We start from the raw sequence: 19,861 nt of genomic DNA on the forward strand, positions 1-19,861 counted from the left end.
TTTTATCAACCAATTCGCATTAGGGGATCAATTGGCCCGTCAAACATAACAATCTCATGATTATAATCATAAAGACAAAATTACAATACAATAAGCATTCCAAAATAAACCTCAATTTGATCCTCTAAGGATCCCTACACATGTTCATTCTAATCCTAATTACGATAAACATATCCCGTACCTCTAAGCGGGCTCAGGTGTGTGGTCTGACAGTGATAGCGGTCTCTCTAGTGGTTCCTTAAGATTCCTTAAGCTTTTCCTTTGGTTACTTTGCTAGGGTTTCCAAGTGTAAGAGAGAAGGAGAAGGGATTGGAGCTTCAATTTCATTGTCTCCGAGCGAGGTAAATTTCTCTGTGTAAACATTATTTAGAAAATCCAAATGGTGGGAATGTAAAAAAATGAGTTTCGAAGGTGGTATCCAAATTTTAGAACGATCGAACGGTTAATGAGTTCCAGATCATAGTTTTACCAGGACAAATTTGGGTTTATGCGAAAAAATAAAGGGTTTTTGAAAAATAAGAAGGGAGAACGAATTTGAGAGGAAAAAAGAGTGTAGAAACATATTGTAAATACAAAAACTAACCTAAAATATCTCTATTTATTGCTTGGGTACTCTGAGCTTAATATTTACTCTATTTTTCTTTATTTTACTATTTTATAAAAATAAATTCTATTTTACTCCCTATCAAATTAATAAATAAAACATCCTTTTTATTTTTTAAAAACACATTTATTTTATTTACCTTAAAATCATTATTTTAATTAATAAAAATATTTCTCCTTATTTATTTAATTACAAAAATCTCATTCTTTTTTTTAAAACTTTATTTATTTTTAAATAAAACCATTTTTAATTTATTTTAAAAAAATAGAGCAGTACACACGTTGTATATACATTTGATTATAATTATTAAGAAAAACATGAAACTTTCACAATTATTTATTATTATTATTATTATGATTAAGGATGAAGTTAGTTAATTCAAAAGTCATCTTTTTGTCAACAATGAAGTTTGATCGGCTAAGAAAATATTTTAAATATTTTTTAAAACAATTATATTTAATAATAATAATAATAATAATAATAATAATAATAATAATAATAAAAAATTATATTTTATCATTTTGTGCCTTAATGAAGAAGAAAATAAAAAAAAGTCAAGGAACAAAGTGTAAAAGAATGAATTTGGGAAATAAATTGGAAAAAGACAATATACAATAAGGTGTTTGAATAGATGTGAAATTAAATTCTCATTTGTTTTATATTAAAATCAATTTTCTACTTCATGTTTACATCCAATGTAATTCCTAATAGTATCATCAAATATACACTATTTTTTTTAATTAAGGGTAATATTTACTTAATTTACAAGTTACTTTTCTATTATTTGTGAATGATGATCAAGTGAGCTCTTAAAAAAAACATTTGAAATAAATTTTTAAATGATTACTTAAAAATAATTATAACAACATCAACAATAAATATAATTAAAATAAATATTCTAGTTTCTCAAGTTACTGAGAATCAATTTGGTTTCATGCCGGGAAGGTCGACCATGGAAGCGATTTATTTATTACGGCAGGTGATGGAGCAATATCGCATGGCCCAACAAGACTTGCACTTGATTTTTATTGACTTGGAGAAAGCGTATGATAGAGTGCCTAGAGAGATTTTGTGGAAAGCTCTAGAGAAGAAAGGGGTTAGGGTTGCATATATTCGAGCTATCCAAGATATGTATGATAGGGTATCGACTAGTGTTAGGACAGAGGGTGGAGAGTCAGACGATTTTCCCATCACAATTGGTTTACATCAAGGGTCAACCCTTAGCCCCTACCTTTTTACCTTAATTCTGGATGTCCTCACGGAACAAATCCAAGAGATAGCGCCGAGATGCATGCTTTTTGCAGATGACATAGTCCTCCTTGGAGAGTCGAGGGAGGAGTTGAATGAGAGGTTGGAAACTTGGAGACGAGCTCTAGAAACACATGGCTTTCGCCTAAGCAGAAGCAAATCGAAGTATATGGAATGTAAGTTCAACAAAAGAAGAAGGGTTTCTAACTCAGAGGTGAAAATAGGAGACCATATTATCCCTCAAGTCACACGGTTTAAATATCTTGGGTCTGTAATACAGGATGATGGGGAAATTGAAGGGGATGTGAATCATCGCATTCAAGCAGGATGGATGAAATGGAGAAAAGCATCGGGGGTGTTATGTGATGCAAAGGTACCGATCAAGCTAAAGGGAAAGTTTTATCGGACTGCGGTAAGACCGGCGATTTTGTACGGAACAGAATGTTGGGCGGTCAAGAGTCAACATGAGAATAAAGTAGGTGTAGCGGAGATGAGGATGTTGCGGTGGATGTATGGTAAGACTCGACAGGATAAAATTAGAAACGAAGCTATTAGAGAGAGGGTTGGAGTAGCGCCTATTGTAGAGAAGATGGTGGAAAATAGACTTAGGTGGTTTGGGCATGTAGAGAGAAGACCGGTAGACTCTGTAGTGAGAAGAGTAGACCAGATGGAGAGAAGACAAACAATTCGAGGCAGAGGAAGACCCAAAAAGACTATAAGAGAGGTTATAAAAAAGGATCTCGAAATTAATGGTTTGGATAGAAGTATGGTACTTGATAGAATATTATGGCGGAAGTTGATCCATGTAGCCGACCCCACCTAGTGGGATAAGACGTTGTTGTTGTTGTTGTTGTTGTCATTTTGTTCCTGTTGAAGAAAAAATAAAAATTCAACAAAAGTAAAAGAAAAATAAATTTGAGAAAAAAAAAATGGAGAATAAAGTGTTTGGTTAAATAGGAAACAAAGTCCCATTTGTTTTACTATTAAAACCAATTTTTCACATGGTGTATACATGGAAAATGTAATTCCTAACAGAAGCATTAACTTCCATCTAATTTTTGGTTATCAAGGATAAACGTTTCATTTAGAAGTTATCCTATCATTGGTGAAGAATGATTAAGTGAGCTAACTTTTTGAAAAAAAAAGTATTTGAGATAATTTTCAAAAAAATACCTTAAAATAAAAATAAATATTATATTTTATCATTTGGTCCCGTAATGAAGAAGAAAAAAATGTTAATGAAAGTGAAGTAATCTTATAATAATAATAATAATAATAATAATAATAATAATAAAAATATAAGTAAAACAAATATTATATCTTCTTGTTTTGTCTCTTAATGAAGAAGAAAGGGAAAAGTCAACGGGAGCAAAAGAAGAATGGATTTGAAAAATACATTGAAGAAAAAAGAATTATAAATAACATGTTGGATTAGATGAAAAACTAAAATATCATTTGCCAAATAATTAAAACTATTTTTTTACAACATGTTTCCGTTTCAAGGTAGTTCCTAATAAAGCATCAAAATTTCATCAACTTTTTGATTAATTAAGAATAAAAGTTAGTTAATTTAGAAGTTATCTTTCAACAATTGACTAAGAAAAATCAAGTGAGCTAGCAAACTATTACAAAGAATAATCTGAATTAATTTTTAAAATTGTACCATATAATACTATATAATTCATATAAATATTATACTTTTTTCATTTTGTCCATTAATGAATAACGAAAAAAAGTAAGTGAGCGTAAAAGAATAATGGATTTGGAAAATAAATTGGAGAAAAACAAAATATATAATAAGGTGTTTGGTTATATGGAAAACTAAATTTTATTTTATAATTAAAATAATTTTTTTATTGTGTAAAAATTTCAAGGAAATATACAACACACCATTAAGAATCACCTTTGAAACTTTAAACAAGTCAATGACATGTATGTGTTGTATATTTCAAAATGTTATTATCTTCATTTTTTTAAATTAACAATTTTTTTAAAAAATTAATTTAGTTTTTATGCAAACTATATATTTATTTTGACTTGGTCTCATATTATTTTTGTCTTTATAAATATCCATTTTTAAATTTTTTTTTCTAAGATTTACTTTCAAAATCTTTAAACAAGTCAATGATCTTGTATGTGTTATATGTGTTGTATATTTCAAAAGGTTATTAGTTAATTTAAAAAATATTTTTGAAATTAATTTAGTACTTATCAAAAGTAGATTTTATTTTAACTTGTCTCACTTTATCATTTTGACTTGGTCTCCTATTATTTTTTCTTTACAAATATCTATTCTTAAAAATGCTTGCTAAATCTCATTAATTTTCTCTCACATTTTTTCATGCTTTTTCTCTATGATTTTCTGAGTTCATATCAAAAACAAATCTTGCTATCACGTTTTGTTTCCTCACCATGTTGGGATGATGTTTATCAAAAGTAGGCTTTTATTTTGACTTGGGCTCATCTTATAATTTTGACTTGGTCTCACTATATTTTATTTAGTAATATCTATTCTTAAAAAGTTTTCTAAGACTCACTTTCAAAATCTTTAAACAAGTGAATGACTTTATATGTATTGTATATTTTAAAAGGTTATTAATTATATTTTTTAAAATTAATTTAGTTCTTATGAAAAGAAAATATTTATTTTGACTTGTCTCACCTTATCATTTTGACTTGGTGTCTTATTTTTTTTTATAACTATCTATTATTGAAAATGTTTTCTAAGATTCACTTTCTTCTACATTTTTTGTTTCACTTTTTTCTCTGAGTTTCTAAGTTCATATGAAGAATAAATCTTGCTATTTAGTTTTATTTTCCCCAACATGTTGGGATGATGCTTATCAAAAGTTGATATTTATTTTAATTTGGTCTCACTTTATCATTTTGATTTTGTCTCATTCTATCTTTTGTTTATAAATATCTATTCTTAATTTTTTTTTCTAAGACTCTCTTTCAAAATCCTTAAAAAAGTCAATGATCATATATGTGTTGTATATTTCAAAAGGTTATTAATTAATCTAAAAAATCTTTTTGAAATTAATTTAGTGCTTATCAAAAGTAGATATTTACTTTGACTTTTCTTCCCTTGTATTTTGACTTGGTCAAGCACTATTTTTTTAGGCAAAATTGCACTTTTGGTCCCCCACTTTAGCTCCAATTTCGCATTTCGTAACCCGGTATTTTAGTTAACAAATTTGGTCTCCCTGTTTTATAAAATCCTGCAATGTTGGTCCCATATGTCTCAATTGGACGTTGATCGTTAAGCAGTGACGTTGACTGTCACGTGTCAACGTCTGATAGACACGTGAAACAGTTTGCGATTTTTACCTCCACTACTAGAAAAAAGGCTTTTTACGACGGTTAATAAGTGCCTTTAACGACGGTTCTAAACCGTCGTTGTATATAACGTCGTTAAAACCAAATTGCTTTTTATGACGGTTATTTTAAAAACTGTCTTTAAAAGTAAGAATCATTCAAAGACGGTTATTAACTAATAACCGTCTTTGAATGCTATGTCTGTGTTGACATTCAAAGACGGTTATTAGCTAATAACCGCCTTTGAATGCTATGTCTGCTTTGACATTCAAAGACGGTTATTAGTTAACAACCGTCTTTGAATGTTGTTTCTTCTTTGACATTCAAAGATGGTTATTAGTTAATAACCGCCTTTGAATGTTATGTCTTCTTTGACATTCAAAGATGGTTATTAGTTAATAACCGTCTTTGAATGTTGCTTCTTCTTTGACATTCAAAGACGGTTATTAGTTAATAACCGCCTTTAAATGTTATGTCTTCTTTGTAAGGCCTTTAACTTTCCATGCATGAACAAATTCCATCACTCCATATGAAGTTTCATTTGAAACACGTATATAGTGTACCTGATGCAGACAGAATAGTTGAATTTCATATTACCATTTGACACAAATGTCATCAAAATTAAACAAAGGAAACAGTAAATCCTACCTTGATTGGACTAGAAGGTTATGGGTTTATGCTGACTACACAAACATGCAATAGTTTATTTTTTATTTACAGACTTGTAATAGGAATATAGGATACGAGACATTTGCCGCATATAACATATAAAAGTAGACAACATAATATTATTTTTAATGTATATAAGTTTGGATGGGATTGGGTGCACGAATACGTCCCATGATGAACTCCATTACAATTGGAACCGTGGCTTCTCATTCTTCAAATTGAATTATTCTATAATAGTTAGATATAAAAATACTTTTTATTCAATAAACTAGCCATTAATAAAAATATATAAATATTTTTGGACAACATAATATTATTTTTAATGTATATAAGTTTGGTTAAAATATTCTTGAATCTATACAAATCTAGCCAAATATGACTTTAGTCTTTAAAAAAAATTTATTGATTTTGATTCTTATAAGTGTTAATTTTTTTTAAATAATCTGTAATTAACTTTTAATGATGTAATATGTATTTAAATGTGAAAATCATTAACTTTTAATGATTCAAATTTTAAAATTTAAGAATGAAAAACAATAAAAAAAATTATGAAACAAAATTGAATTTAATTATATTTAAAAAAACTAAAAAAATATATTTTATCATGTAAAATTCTTATATTCAGACATCCTGATCCTAATCTTAATCCTAATAGATGATAAAGCACGTGCAACACATTCATTAATTATTTTCATACCACAAAATCAACTGAAAAGAAATTAATTTAATCACTCCTCAATCCTCATCTCATAGTATATAAGAATTTAACATTATTCAATAAAAAGGACTAACCTTGATGTTTCCAGCTTCTTTTATTGCTGCATTGATCTTTATCTGGTCTTCAATTAGTAGTCTACCAGTGGGTCCCAAAATCAGGATTCTATCTTTCCCAGCCATGGAATTTGAAGAAATTAAAACTAGTCCAAACAATTGCATTGTGTTTTTCTTGTTTTGATAGGTAATCAAACTAGCAACAAAATGACAATTCAAAACTAGGAAATTATGTAATAATTGATGGAGAAAAAAAAAATTCAATCAAAAGACTATACAAAATCAAATCAAACTATATTAACTGAAAAAAAGATATATATCTAAAGCAATATTTTATTTAAAAAATTCATGATCTAGTATCATACTATTGTTCATGCATAACTTACTATGCCTAGGTATAGTATTATTCCAAATATATTTTTAAAAAATTACCAATCACATCTGCTTCTCACCATTAGCTGCAATTGAAAAAGAAATAAGATAGATTAATGAATATACTAATGTAAAATATTGAAACACTATAGACTATAGAGTTCAGACTTACAATGTTGAAACTTAACTAATTCATATTTTTTAAATATATTATTCCAAATATATTATTCCAAATATTTTATGCATTTTAGCTTTTAGAAGGCAAGAGTGGTTTTGCATTTCTCAGACAATGAAAAGGGTAAAAATGACTACATCACTATGCAATTTACAATATAAATGTGACATCACCCTCCTATACAGATGACATACGCCAAAATAAAAACTGAACCTATTTCTTACCTAAGCTTAAAATAGATAAACATCCCATTAAAGACTAAAATAAAAGCTGACAACTTAATCCTTACCAAATGGTTCTGAATATTTGGCATCACCATGTGATTTGGAATCTGAAAATAAATGAATAAAAATGTGAACATTATAAATCAAATCATCTTTCTAAACAACCTATTTTGGAATAGTTTCAAAATAACAGTTTTTTGAGGAAATTAAATGTCTGAAATAATTGCAAATAATTTTTGGAATTGAATTTCTACAAAAGAATTTAATATATTATAGAATTCAATATGTAAATAAGCAGGTTTGGAAGTAGGGATATATAATTAAATCTATTAACATAATAGGCTACAATTCATAGGCTATAACTCAATTGTTCATCTAGATATCTAATCTTGAGCCCAGTAAATTCTTCAACATAATAAAAAGTGTCTCATAGTAAATAACTACTACTATAATACAAAAATGTTATAAGCATAGCTAATACATCATACTTTAGTAGTATTTGGTCCAGTTTTTTTTTTCTTCTTCTCCTTAAAAAGAGAAGTTGAGTTAAACACGCTTTATGAAAAGAAGTCTTAAAAATATAAAGACCTTATTTTTTAAAAAGAAATTTTAGAAACAAGGAGATTTTTAAAAAGCTCCTTGGAGTGACTTTTCTCCAGCTTGTGAAGAGCTTTCCACAAAGACTCAATTCCAAGTTGAGTTGAATGATGTATCACCCTTGTCACAAGTTCTCTCTCCAAATCCAAAGAAGCTTGCCACGTCAGCTTCAAATGACCCCTCTAACAACATTATCTTTTTTGATTACCAGAGATCCGTACGAAATTAAAACATGTTTTCATGCTTCATTTTATAAGTTTGAATTTTAAGTTTTATTTAATTTGAATTTTAAGTTCATTTTATAGTTATTTCAAATTTCAAATTGTTTTAACTTATCAAAAATCTAAAATATAATTTATATATTAAAAAATATTTTGTATTATAAATTTTAATTATAATAAAATTTATACATTTAAAAATATGTATTTATTATAAATTTGTTATATAAAATAAAATATTTTGTATAAGAATACATGCTTTTAGGATTTCATACTATTCTCGTGAGCTTCATTTTAATTTTTATATAATTGATTATTGATGATATTTAAGCAATTCTTCATATCACCTATTAAATAAAATAATTTTATATATGAATCTCTTGTATGGTACGTTTTAATCAATCATAAGCTTATGTATTCTCTATCCATCTAAGTATTTTGACAAGAGGTGAACAATACTACAATAGGAAAGAAATATAATAGAAAATGAATATTTTATTAGTTGAGAGGTAAGAGTTTTGTACGAAAAAGTTTGAAATATAAAAATGGAATATTACCTTTATTAATAATTATACATAGAGAGATAATTAAATATACTGCAGAGAGAGATAAATGTACTATAGACAAAAATTTATTGGTATAAATATTCATTTTCATAAAATTCAATTTACTATAGATTTTTTTAATAAGGAACTGTTACACCCCTTATTCCAATGGTTCAATAAAACATGTCGAGATGCTAGTAAGATAAAACTAATTAAGATGGAAGGAGAATTAAGCCACTTAGATTTAAATGCTTACCCATGTTAGTGCAATCTAAGCTGATTCTTTTATTACATCACCAAGTTGTCCAGTGAGATGCAGTTCACCCTTCCCAACTATAGCTGTAGCCTCCACAAACTAAACTTCTCCACCAAAAGCAGTCCAAACTAGCCCAACAGTGACCTCAGGGGTAGCCACACGTTCTGCAGCTTCTCTGCAATCAAATCTTGGGGGCTGCATTAAATGACATCAAATAATTACGCATCTCAGCCATTAAATGACATCAAATCTTGGGGTTTCCACGATCTTTTTATGTATCCTACTTTATAGATTAACCAAAATTTTATTCAATGGAATTATGGAACCATATATTTCCTTAAGCAAGAATAAACTCATAATAGATGCCTATGCCAATGCGTCCAACCTCGGCACGAATCAACTCATAATAAATTTCCTAAAAATCAGAAATAAATAAGCCGAATAACAGACTTAGTCCGCTCCTAATTATGGTCAGGTTATAAAATAAGCACAATACATGCTCAGAGGGTGAATGAGACCTTACAAGTAAGACCATTTCTCCAATAATTATATACCAAAACTGAGATATTGAATATTTATAAGTATCCCCATCTTTGACAATCTAAATATTCCCCATGTGTTACACGAACTATTGTCAAACCAAATAATCCATACGCTTTAACTTCTTGCTTTATCACTCGACGAGGTGGAGCTCTTGCTTTAACTTCAGGAATGTTCATATCAATTATTTTTATCCTAAAGTTGAAGTTGAAGAAGACGCGTGGCTATCTTCGCACCCATTCAATCTAATTGCTATTTTCGTTTTAGCATAGGGAGGGCTCCACTTTTCCAAAAGCATGAAATCATGGATCTAAAATACTTGAATTTAGAATCTAAAATGCATATCATTGCGCAGTGGAGTGATCATATATTTTTATGAACTAAAAAACGTTTAAGTCACATTTAAATTACAGATCTTTGTTTATATTCGAAATGTTTAATTTATATCAACTAATGATTTCTCCAAGAACAACGTTACTAGCCAGAAAAATAAAACAGTACTACAAGATACATATCCATGCACAACATATATAATAAAAATGTTACGTGTGTGAGGAAGCATCTAATTAGTTACCTGGCAAGTCCCACGGTTCACACTTATAGAGATCAACTTCAGATATGATCTCCAACTCAATCTTTCGGCCATTAATCTGTCTTTTAAGGTAGTAAGCAACAAGTTCTTCGTCAGGAGGGTGGAATCTGAAACCGGGAGGCAAAACAGGTGCCATGTGTATATATTTATATACTTTGGGCCTCCTTCCTCTTATGGATATCTAAACAACCTGTAAATAGAGATAGTATATAGATATCAATGAGTATACAAAGCCTCAATTAATCCAAGTGATGATCACCAAACTATACAAATCAAACCCTGTCATGCATAAATTAATAGTTCAAGAATAAAACCATATTAGAAAATTAAAACAAAGACCAGTGTACATACTTTTTTAAATACATACAGGGCAAAGATGAAGTAATAGAGCAGGGCAGCAATAGGCGAAGCCAAGACATAGAACAAAAGCCTAAGAATTTCACCAGCCTCAAAGGCCACGAGAGCAAAATAAGGGAAAGAACATGAGTGCACTTTAGTTAAAAACTAAAATATAAGTATAAGAGAGTTGTTATCATAGCCACAAAAATATAAAAGTTCTTGTAGTTCATCATATTCTCATCATATTATCTAAACAAATTTTATTTTATCAACATGTTTTTGAACAAAAAAATATCCAAATAAAAAAAATGAAGTAGCTGTTTAAGAAGCTGAAATGAAATAGTAACAGGTGGTAAATGCTTGTAGTTCATCATATTCTCACCCAAACTCTGATCAACCTATATTATAAAAAAATGAAGAAACTAATAACTAATGTTTATCGATAATGCTTGTAGTTCACCCAAGGCCAAGTCACATCATTTCTAACATGCACATAATATACCTTTTTTAAGGTCCGACAAACTTCAGAGAAATCGCCAGGAGAAATTCTTTTAGTTGATGCAAGCTTTGTTAGATCAACAACAGCCTCCTTCCGTTCAGACCATTTGGTAGCTTTTTGAATATTAACAAGACAGATTCAAACTCATATAGCTAAAAAGAAATTTTACATACCATCAGATATGTTAGCATGTCTGAGAAAAAGAAAAGCATACTCCGGATACTAAATTTTACATACCATCATTCCCAGATTCTTCAGAAGGGCCAGGACCCACAACCTCTAACACAGCTTCCTGTTCAGGTTCCTTATCTTGCTCAGATCTACAACATGAGAGAATAAAATGGTAATCATACACTGATTCACGCGACTGGTGTAAGCATCAACTGTGTTTGCTAAAAGTTGGTCACAGTCCAGTGACTAATGCCTTTTGTTACTAAAATAAAACCTTACTAAGCATGTTGGAATCTGGAACTACCACCTAGAATTATGTCATTTGACTTCAGAAAAAAACATTATATTTATAACAATGGTTGGCAGGACTTGAATATGCCTCTCTGAATTGTTTGCTCATGATATTAACTTTCCCAACATTCAATTATTCTATTTCTTTGAGGAATATTTTAGCATGTATGACCTCTATATTTATGATGGTATAAAATTTATGCACACACACACATATGGCCTCTGAACTTGTTCCCTGTTATTCACTCTTCAACAAATCAATTAGCACTTGCAAAAAGGAAAAAAGAAGAATATATTTATAGGTTAAGCTCTTTAGTTAGAAATTGTTTCAAGGTTCTGAACGTTAACAGAAAAATGGGAACTTGGGGAGGCAATATAACACCTGAATGCACAAATCTGAAATTTCAAACACATTCCAAAAACAATTTAAGGGATAAAAACACAAACCGACAAATTTTACAAAAAAGACAAATTCAAAATACTAAGAACAATAAATGGGATCAAATTCAAAATAATTACAAAAAAAAGGAAGAAGTAAAAAGAATATGGATGCACATAAGTTGCAGCTACATGCATGTTGCAATGAGTATACAAAAGACCCGATCCTTGTATAGAATACTCAGGATGGGAAAATTCAAAACCATCAAAATCAGACATCCACCTTATTTTACGGGTTGGCTTTGCTGTTCCTGTAACATTTACAAGCTCTGCCTCTAGCTTTTTTTCTACAGAAATGGGGAAAAAGGTACTCAAAGATTTGGATATGGAGGATAACATAACAAATCAAAACAACAACAAAAATAGACAACTAATTTAGCTTACCATTGTGTCTCTCATTGTCTCAAACAAAATTGATTTTACACTATCTTTACCAATCCAACGACAAAGTTCAAGAGTCAACCCTTTAGTTTTGATCTTGATGATCAAAGAGTTCTGGAAGCATCTTCAAAATTCTTTTTGGGGGCACAATTTTTGCTCCAAAATCACTAGCAGCATAAAAACTAATAATTGTATAACATTCATAAAAAAAAGACAAGTATTATATATGTTGCATCAAAGAGATCCCAAACCTTAAAGCTTGAAACATAACATCTATTGCAGGTACCACCGCTTTAGCAACTTTGTTTTTTATCGCTTTCTCCATTCCATCCTAAAATAACCAAAAAGAGAATTCACCATGTAATAAGTATTCTGAATCGGTAATAAAGAAAATGGAAAACAAGGACAATTGAAATAAAAAAAATAGTATGCAGGATCAAACCATGAAAGCATATGCAGAAATGGACCCCTAAATATATATTTTTATCAAAAAGGTTTTTCCTATTAATAGTTGACAGTTCTTGCATATAGCAAACCCTTAAGAAAATTAAAAATATATATATATATATAAAATCAAAACACCGTCTAACACTCATTCTTAGGACATGAATAACTGGACAAGTAACCCATGGATGATTGAACCATCCCTCTGTTGTCTTCAAGACTAGGACAGCAAATATTTGCCTTTCTAGTTTCTAGGGTCTATAAATAAAAGAAAAAAACCCGAGATAAATCATTCATTCAATCATAAGTGAAAGAAAACATGAAGAATATAATTTCTAAAAATACTATAACTAAAACCCTTCGTGTTAAATATTGTATTCTCAACCAATAATTGGTTGATAGAGGGAGAGTTTTCCATTCCTAGCGGCCCCAAAGAAAGACAAATTTCGAAAGAATCATATAGGCGAACGCAAATTAAAGTTGGTCTCTTCACTACCATTGAAGTTTCAAAAAAAAAATTCCAAGAATTATATAGCCCAAAGACAAATTATTTTGACCTCCCTAGTTTAAAAAAAAAACGGAATAGAAAGTTTAATAGCAAGAATGAGCATTGATTATTGCCAACAAACTAAACAACACAACTATCAATATAACAAAAAACATAACCACTGGCCATATGCACAATTTTTCTAAATTTCTATTTAGAACTATTTCCACTCTCCGAAACTCAGAATTCATCAAAGATTTTTAATTCAGCAAAAAAGATTGAAACTTCAAACCGTTATTTGAAGGGGGAGGCTTATGCTCGAGAGCGCTTCGAGCCTTGTTCTCTCCGGACTCGAGGGCACGCTCCAAAGCAACAAATGCGGTGACGGAGGAGTGAGGGCGATTCACGGAGCGCTTTATCACTGACGAGAACTACGACATCTGAACGCCGTGGTCGGAGAGGACCTCCGTCTCCACGTGAGGTTGCGAATTACGGTGGTTGTGGTGCGTTTGGTCCTCCGAATCGTACTTCTGGTGGCGCCGTTGGGGTTTTCGTCGTCGTCATCGTCGTCCTCCTCCTCCTCCTCCTCCTCGTGCTTCTGGTGGCGCCGACTGATTTGCGAATCTCTCTTGCGCTTCCTCCATCTGGTTTGGTTCTCTGCCAAAAAAAAAGTAACGAAAAGAGAAATTGAGAGAATAGTTGTGATGAGAGGAGAAATTGCAGGAATTGGAAGCGTAGGGTTGGCATTGGGGGAGTGAGGGTTTTAGAGAGGAATAAAAACCTGAAGGAGAGGCTGGCATGGCAAGAGGAGAGGGGTGGGTTTAAGGGAGAGAGAGAGAGATATTCAAAAGTGAAAATAATTCAATATAAATGGTAATTCTTCAAAGACGGGTGGTTATAATAACCGTAGTAGTCTCTACATCAACAAAGACGGTCCTTATAAAACCGCCTTTGTAACATACTCATCAAAGGCGGTTTTATAAAAACCGTCGTAAACAACTTTATATATTTGGCATTAATTTCAAAAATGCCACCGCGTCATATACTACATCGGTTATTTAAGAACCGATGTAGATAGCGCGATGTGGAAGCCTACTTTTGTAGTAGTGCTCAATGGTATTTTTTTTTACTCTCAAAGAAACCTTAAAAGCAAATCCCTAACCCTAAACGCTCTGCAATTTTTTTTTATTATTCTCTTTCAATGGCCTCATCCTCTTCCAAAACAAAGTCTAGTGGACTTGTTCTACACTCCCTCTCACCCTCCACCAGATTTTGCTCATACACCACTTCCAAAACTTCTTTCTCTTCTCATGCAATACCCTCGCTCTGCAACTCCATTCTCCACCCGCAATTTTCTTTTTGGTCACAACCTCGTTGAAACTCTGAAAGCAAAAGCAGCACACACATTCTCTCTAATCTGTGCACCTCTTTTCTGTTGTTCAGCCATGGCTCCTGCTACCTCCCAGCGAGCCGAGCTAGCCAGGGTCTTCGATTCGTTTGTTTCTCAGTCTGGTGCAATCCATGACATCTGGTTCACGCACATAACACACTTCTTCGTACTTCCATTTCTTTTCAGTTTCGTTTCTTTTTTGTATTCAACCTTCTTCAACCAGCCACGTCAACATCACGCTCACAGCCATCACTGTGTGGCATCGCCCACCCGTGTCAATCTATGCAGCCCCACCCGTGCGGCATGCGCAAGATCTATTTTTTTTTCAGATCTAAACATTTTTTTTTCAGATTTGAGTTTCTTTGTTTCAAATCTGAGCTTTTCTCCCACGCACATTCCCATTTGAGCTTCAATCGTTCATGGTTTTTGCAACCTTCGTGACTCTGTTTTGTGTTCATTGTTGTTCTTGTGTTCATAGTTGTTGGTGGGTATAAGGGTTAGGGTCACGAGTGGAATTGGTGAAGGTGGCTGTGGTGCGTGTCGACGACGATGGGTATGAGGGGTTAGAATGATTGTCCTGGAAATGAGTTTTTTGGTTTTTTAATAATTTTTTAAATAAATTAAAGATAATTAATTAGGATTAGGGATTTGTGAGGGATTTTCTTTTAGGGTTTCTTTGAGAGTAAAAAAAAAAATTACCACTGAGGGTTAAAAATCGCAAATCATTTCACGTGCCTATCAGACATTGACACGTGACAGTCAACGTCACTGCTTAACGGTCAACATCCAATTGAAACGTTTGAGACCAACATTGCAGAATTTTATAAAACAGGGGGACCAAATTTGTGAATTAAATTACCGGGGGACCAAATGCGAAATTGGAGCTAAAGTGGGGACCAAAAGTGCAATTTTGCCTTTTTTTTATATCTACTCTTGAAAAAGTTTTTTTAAGACTCACTTTTTCTCACATTTTTTTTGTTTTTGCTTTTTTTTTTTTCTCTTAGAGCTTATAAGTTCATACCAAGAAAAAATCTTGCTATCTAGTTTTGTTCCCCCAAACATGTTGGGATGATGCTTATTAAAGTAGATATTTATTTTGACTTGTCTCACCTTATCATTTTTACTTGGTCTCATACTAATTTTTCTTTATAAATATCTACTCTTAAAAAGGTTTTCTAAGATTCTCTTTCAAAATCTTTAAACAAGTCAATGATCATATATGTGTTGTATATTTCAAAAGCTTATTAATTAATTTAAAAAATCTTTTTGAAATTAATTTAGTACTTATCAAAAGTAGATATTTATTTTGACTTGTCTCACCTTATTATTTTGACCAACAAGAAACACTCAGCTTATTAAAATTGTGCATACTAATATTTGTGGACCTTTTGATGTTAGTTCTTTAAGAAAGGAAGGATACTTTATCACTATTATTGATGGTTATTCACATTACGGTTATGTTTACTTACTGCCTGAGATTTCTCAGACAATGGATGCCTTAGAAATTTACTAGAATGAAGTAAAAAGGCAATTAGACAGAAATGTGGAAATTATTAGATATGATAGAGGTGGTGAATATCACGAAAGATATGATGAAATTGGGTAACACCTAGGTCCATTTGCTAAGCTTCTTCAGAAATGTGACATTTGTGCGTAATACACAATGCTCGGTACACCACAACAAAATGGTGTATCAGGAAGACGTAATAGAACTTTAATGGATATGATTAGGAGTATATTAATCAATTTGACTATACCCACATCTTTGTGGATGTATGCTTTGAAAACTGTCATGTATTTGTTGAATAAGATTCCTAGTAAGGCAGTTCCAAAGACACCTTTTGAACTGTGGACAAATAGGACACCTAGTATAAGGCACCTGCATGTTTGGGGTTGTCAGGCAAAAATAAGGATTTATAATCTGCAAGAAAAAAAAATTGGATGTAAGAACAATCAGTGAATATTTCATTGGTTATCCAGAAGACTCAAAGGGGTATATGTTTTATTGTCCTAATCATAGTATGAGAATTGTCGGAATTGGAAATGCAAAGTTCATTGAAAATAGTGAAATAAGTGGGAGTGAAGTTCCACGAGAAGTGGATATTAAAGAATTTAGAGTGCAAGTCCTTTTAGCCTGTGCCTTTAGCTGTAAGGTGATTGCTCCTTTTAGTGGTTGTTACAAAATTAATGAAAAGGAGCAACACAATAATGAACCCATGATGCATAATGAACCTATTATGGAAGAACCACAAGAAGTAGCATTAAGGAGGTCTCAAAAGAGAAAGGAGACCAGCTATTTTGAATGACTATGTGGTATACTGACATGAAACAGAAACAAACTTAAGTATTAATAATAATGATCCAGTTTCGTTTTCATAAGCTGTAAACTGTGATAGTTCTGAGAAGTGGTTAAATGCCATGAAAGAAGAGATAAATTCCATGGAACATAATGGTGTTTGGGACCTTGTAGAATTACCAAAGGGTTGTAAGAGAGTTGGTTGTAAGTGGGTCTTCAAGACTAAACGTGACTCTCATGGCTGTGGAAGCAAAGCTTCATGATGAATCAACAATGATTCAAAAGTGTTTTGATGATAACAATGATGACAACAAAAAGATGATGACAAAGGTGATGAACAAAAAGCTCAAAAGATCAAAGAACAACTCAAGTGAATCAAAGAACATCTCAAGTGAATCAAGAACAGGTCAAGAGTTCAAGAATCAAGGAGAATTTAAGACTCAAGAAGAAAGCCTAGAATCAAGAATCAAGACTCAAGATCTCAATAATGAAGATCAAGATTCAAGACTCAAGATTCAAGAATGAAGAAAAGACTCAATCAAGATAAGTATTAAAAAGTTTTTTCAAAACTTTGAATAGCACATGAGTTTTTGAAAAAACCTTTACCAAAGAGTTTTTACTCTCTGGTAATCGATTACCGTATTGTTGTAATTGATTACCAGTAGCAAAATGAGTTTGAAAAAGTTTTCAAACTGAATTTACAACGTTCCAAATATTTTCAAAAGGTTGTAATCGATTACAATGTTTTGGTAATCGATTACCAGTGCCCTTGAACGTTGAAATTCAAATTCAAATGTGAAGAGTCACATCCTTTCACTCAAAAGCTTTGTGTAATCGATTACACTTATTTGGTAATCGATTACCAGTGTTTGTTTCTGAAAAATCTAAAGATGTAACTCTTCAAAAAGGTTTTAACTTTTTCAAATGGGTTTTAAGTTTTTCTAAAAGTTATAACTCTTATGAATGGCCTTCTTGACCAGACATGAAGAGTCTATAAAAGCAAGGCTTTGTTTTGCATTTTCAATTAATCTCATACAATCCTTTACAAGCCTTGAATCTCTTTGAACTTCTTCTTCTTCTTTGTACCAAAAGCTTTCTGAAGTTTTCTGGTTTTCTAAACCTTGAAAACTTGTGCTATTCATCCTTTTCATTCTCTTCTCCCTTTGCCAAAAAGAATTCGCCAAGGACTAACCGCCTGAATTCTTTTTGTGTCTCTCTTCTCTCTTTTCCAAAAGAACAAGGGACTAACCGCCTGAATTCTTTTGTGTCTCCCTTCTCCCTTGTCAAAAAATTCAAAACGACACAGTCTGAGAATTCTTTTGATTCTTCCCATTCCCTAATACAAAAGCGTTCAAAGGTTTAACCGCCTGTATCCCCATTCAAAAAGTATCAAAGGTGTAACAGCCTGAGATCTTTATCTTAACACATTGGAGGGTACATCCTTTGTGGTACAAGTAGAGGGTACATCTACTTGGGTTTGACTGAGAACAAGAGAGAGTACATATCTTGTGGATCAGCTCTAGTGGAGGGTACATCCACTAGGGTTTCAAAGAGAACAAGGGAGGGTACATCCCTTGTGGATCTTTGCTTGTAAAAGGATTTTTACAAGGTTGAAAGAAATCCCAAGGACCGCAGGTCGCTTGGGGACTGGAGGTAGGCACGGGTTGTTGCCGAACCAGTATAAAAACTCTTGTGTGTTTGTTTCCTTCTTCCCTACTCTTTTACTTTCCGCTGTGCATTTAATTTCCGCTTTTACTTTCTGTTAAGTTTCTCTTCTACTTCTCATTCTCTTAACAATTTAGTAAAATCCTTAAAAGAGTAATTTTTTAATTAGTAAAGGTTTAGGAATAATTAATTCAACCCCCCCTTCTTAATTATTCTGAGGTCACTCGATCCAACAATGGCAACCTTGAATGTTACAAGACTAGACTTGTTGCTAAGGAATTTACTCAGAAAGATGACATTGATTATAAAGAGACGTTTTCACCGGTCTCACGAAAGGATTCTTTCAAGATTATCATGGCATTTAGTAGCCCATTATGACTTGGAGCTACATCAAATGGATGTGAAAATTGCCTTTCTTAATGAAGATTTAAAGGAGAATATTTATATGGACCAACCAATGGGGTTCTCAGTTGAAGGAAATGAAGTCATGGTGTGCAAATTAAAGAAATCAATATACAGTCTTAAAGCAAGCTTCCTGCTAATGGTATTTGAGGTTTAATGATATCATTGTTTCCTTCAGATTTAAGGAAAATACTATTCATCGGTGTATGTATCTGAAGGTTAGTGGGAGTAAGGCTATTTTCTAATTCTGTATATTGATGATATCTGGCTTGCAGTTAACGATCTTGGTCTTCTTCATGAGACTAAGAAATTTGTCTCTAGAAACTTTGAAGTGAAAAGATATGGGTGAGGCAAGCTATGTGATAGGGATAAAAATATTCCGTAATAGATCACAAGGATTGTTAGACTTATCTTAGAAAACATATATCAATAAAGTACTAGAGAGATTTAAGATGAAAAGGTGGTTAACGTCACCTGTTCTAATTTAGAAAGGAGACAAATTTAGTCTCGCACAATGTCCTAAAAATGATATGAAACAAAAACCAATGGAAGCAATTTTGTATGCATCAGTTGTTGTTGCATCTGAAAGCTGAATTTGTTGTATGTTTTGAGACTACAATTCAAGCTAATTGGCTGCGAAACTTTATTTCAGGGCTTGGAATTGTCGACAGTATTGCTAGGTCGCTGAAAATGTATTGTGATAACTTCGCAGCAGTATTTTGTAAGAACGGCAAGTACTCCAAGGGTGCTAAGCATGTGGAATTGAAGTACTTTGTCGTGAAGGAAAAAGTTCGGAAACAAAGAGTGTCAATAGAACATATTAGCACAAACCTTATGATAGTTGGCCCTTTGAACAAGGGATTACCGCCCAAGACATTATAAAACATGTCGAAAGTATGGACATTATTGTTATTGATGATCATTAAGTG

The 19,861-nt window shown here is 31.8% G+C and overlaps 1 long non-coding RNA gene across 1 annotated transcript; it reads right to left on the minus strand.

Moving 5' to 3' along the window:
- Positions 1–6,927: 6,927 nt before the first annotated feature.
- Positions 6,928–13,825, minus strand: LOC102661139 (uncharacterized). The gene is made up of 9 exons (XR_005889803.1): positions 12,500–13,825; positions 12,252–12,415; positions 12,091–12,154; positions 11,205–11,287; positions 10,971–11,119; positions 10,112–10,319; positions 8,998–9,192; positions 7,447–7,488; positions 6,928–7,068 (listed from the first exon to the last, which is right to left on the minus strand). It is a non-coding gene; the product is annotated as an uncharacterized lncRNA (long non-coding RNA).
- Positions 13,826–19,861: the final 6,036 nt, after the last annotated feature.

Source organism: Glycine max, chromosome 18 (assembly GCF_000004515.6).
Source record: "Glycine max cultivar Williams 82 chromosome 18, Glycine_max_v4.0, whole genome shotgun sequence".
NCBI classification, from domain to species: Eukaryota; Viridiplantae; Streptophyta; class Magnoliopsida; order Fabales; family Fabaceae; genus Glycine; species Glycine max.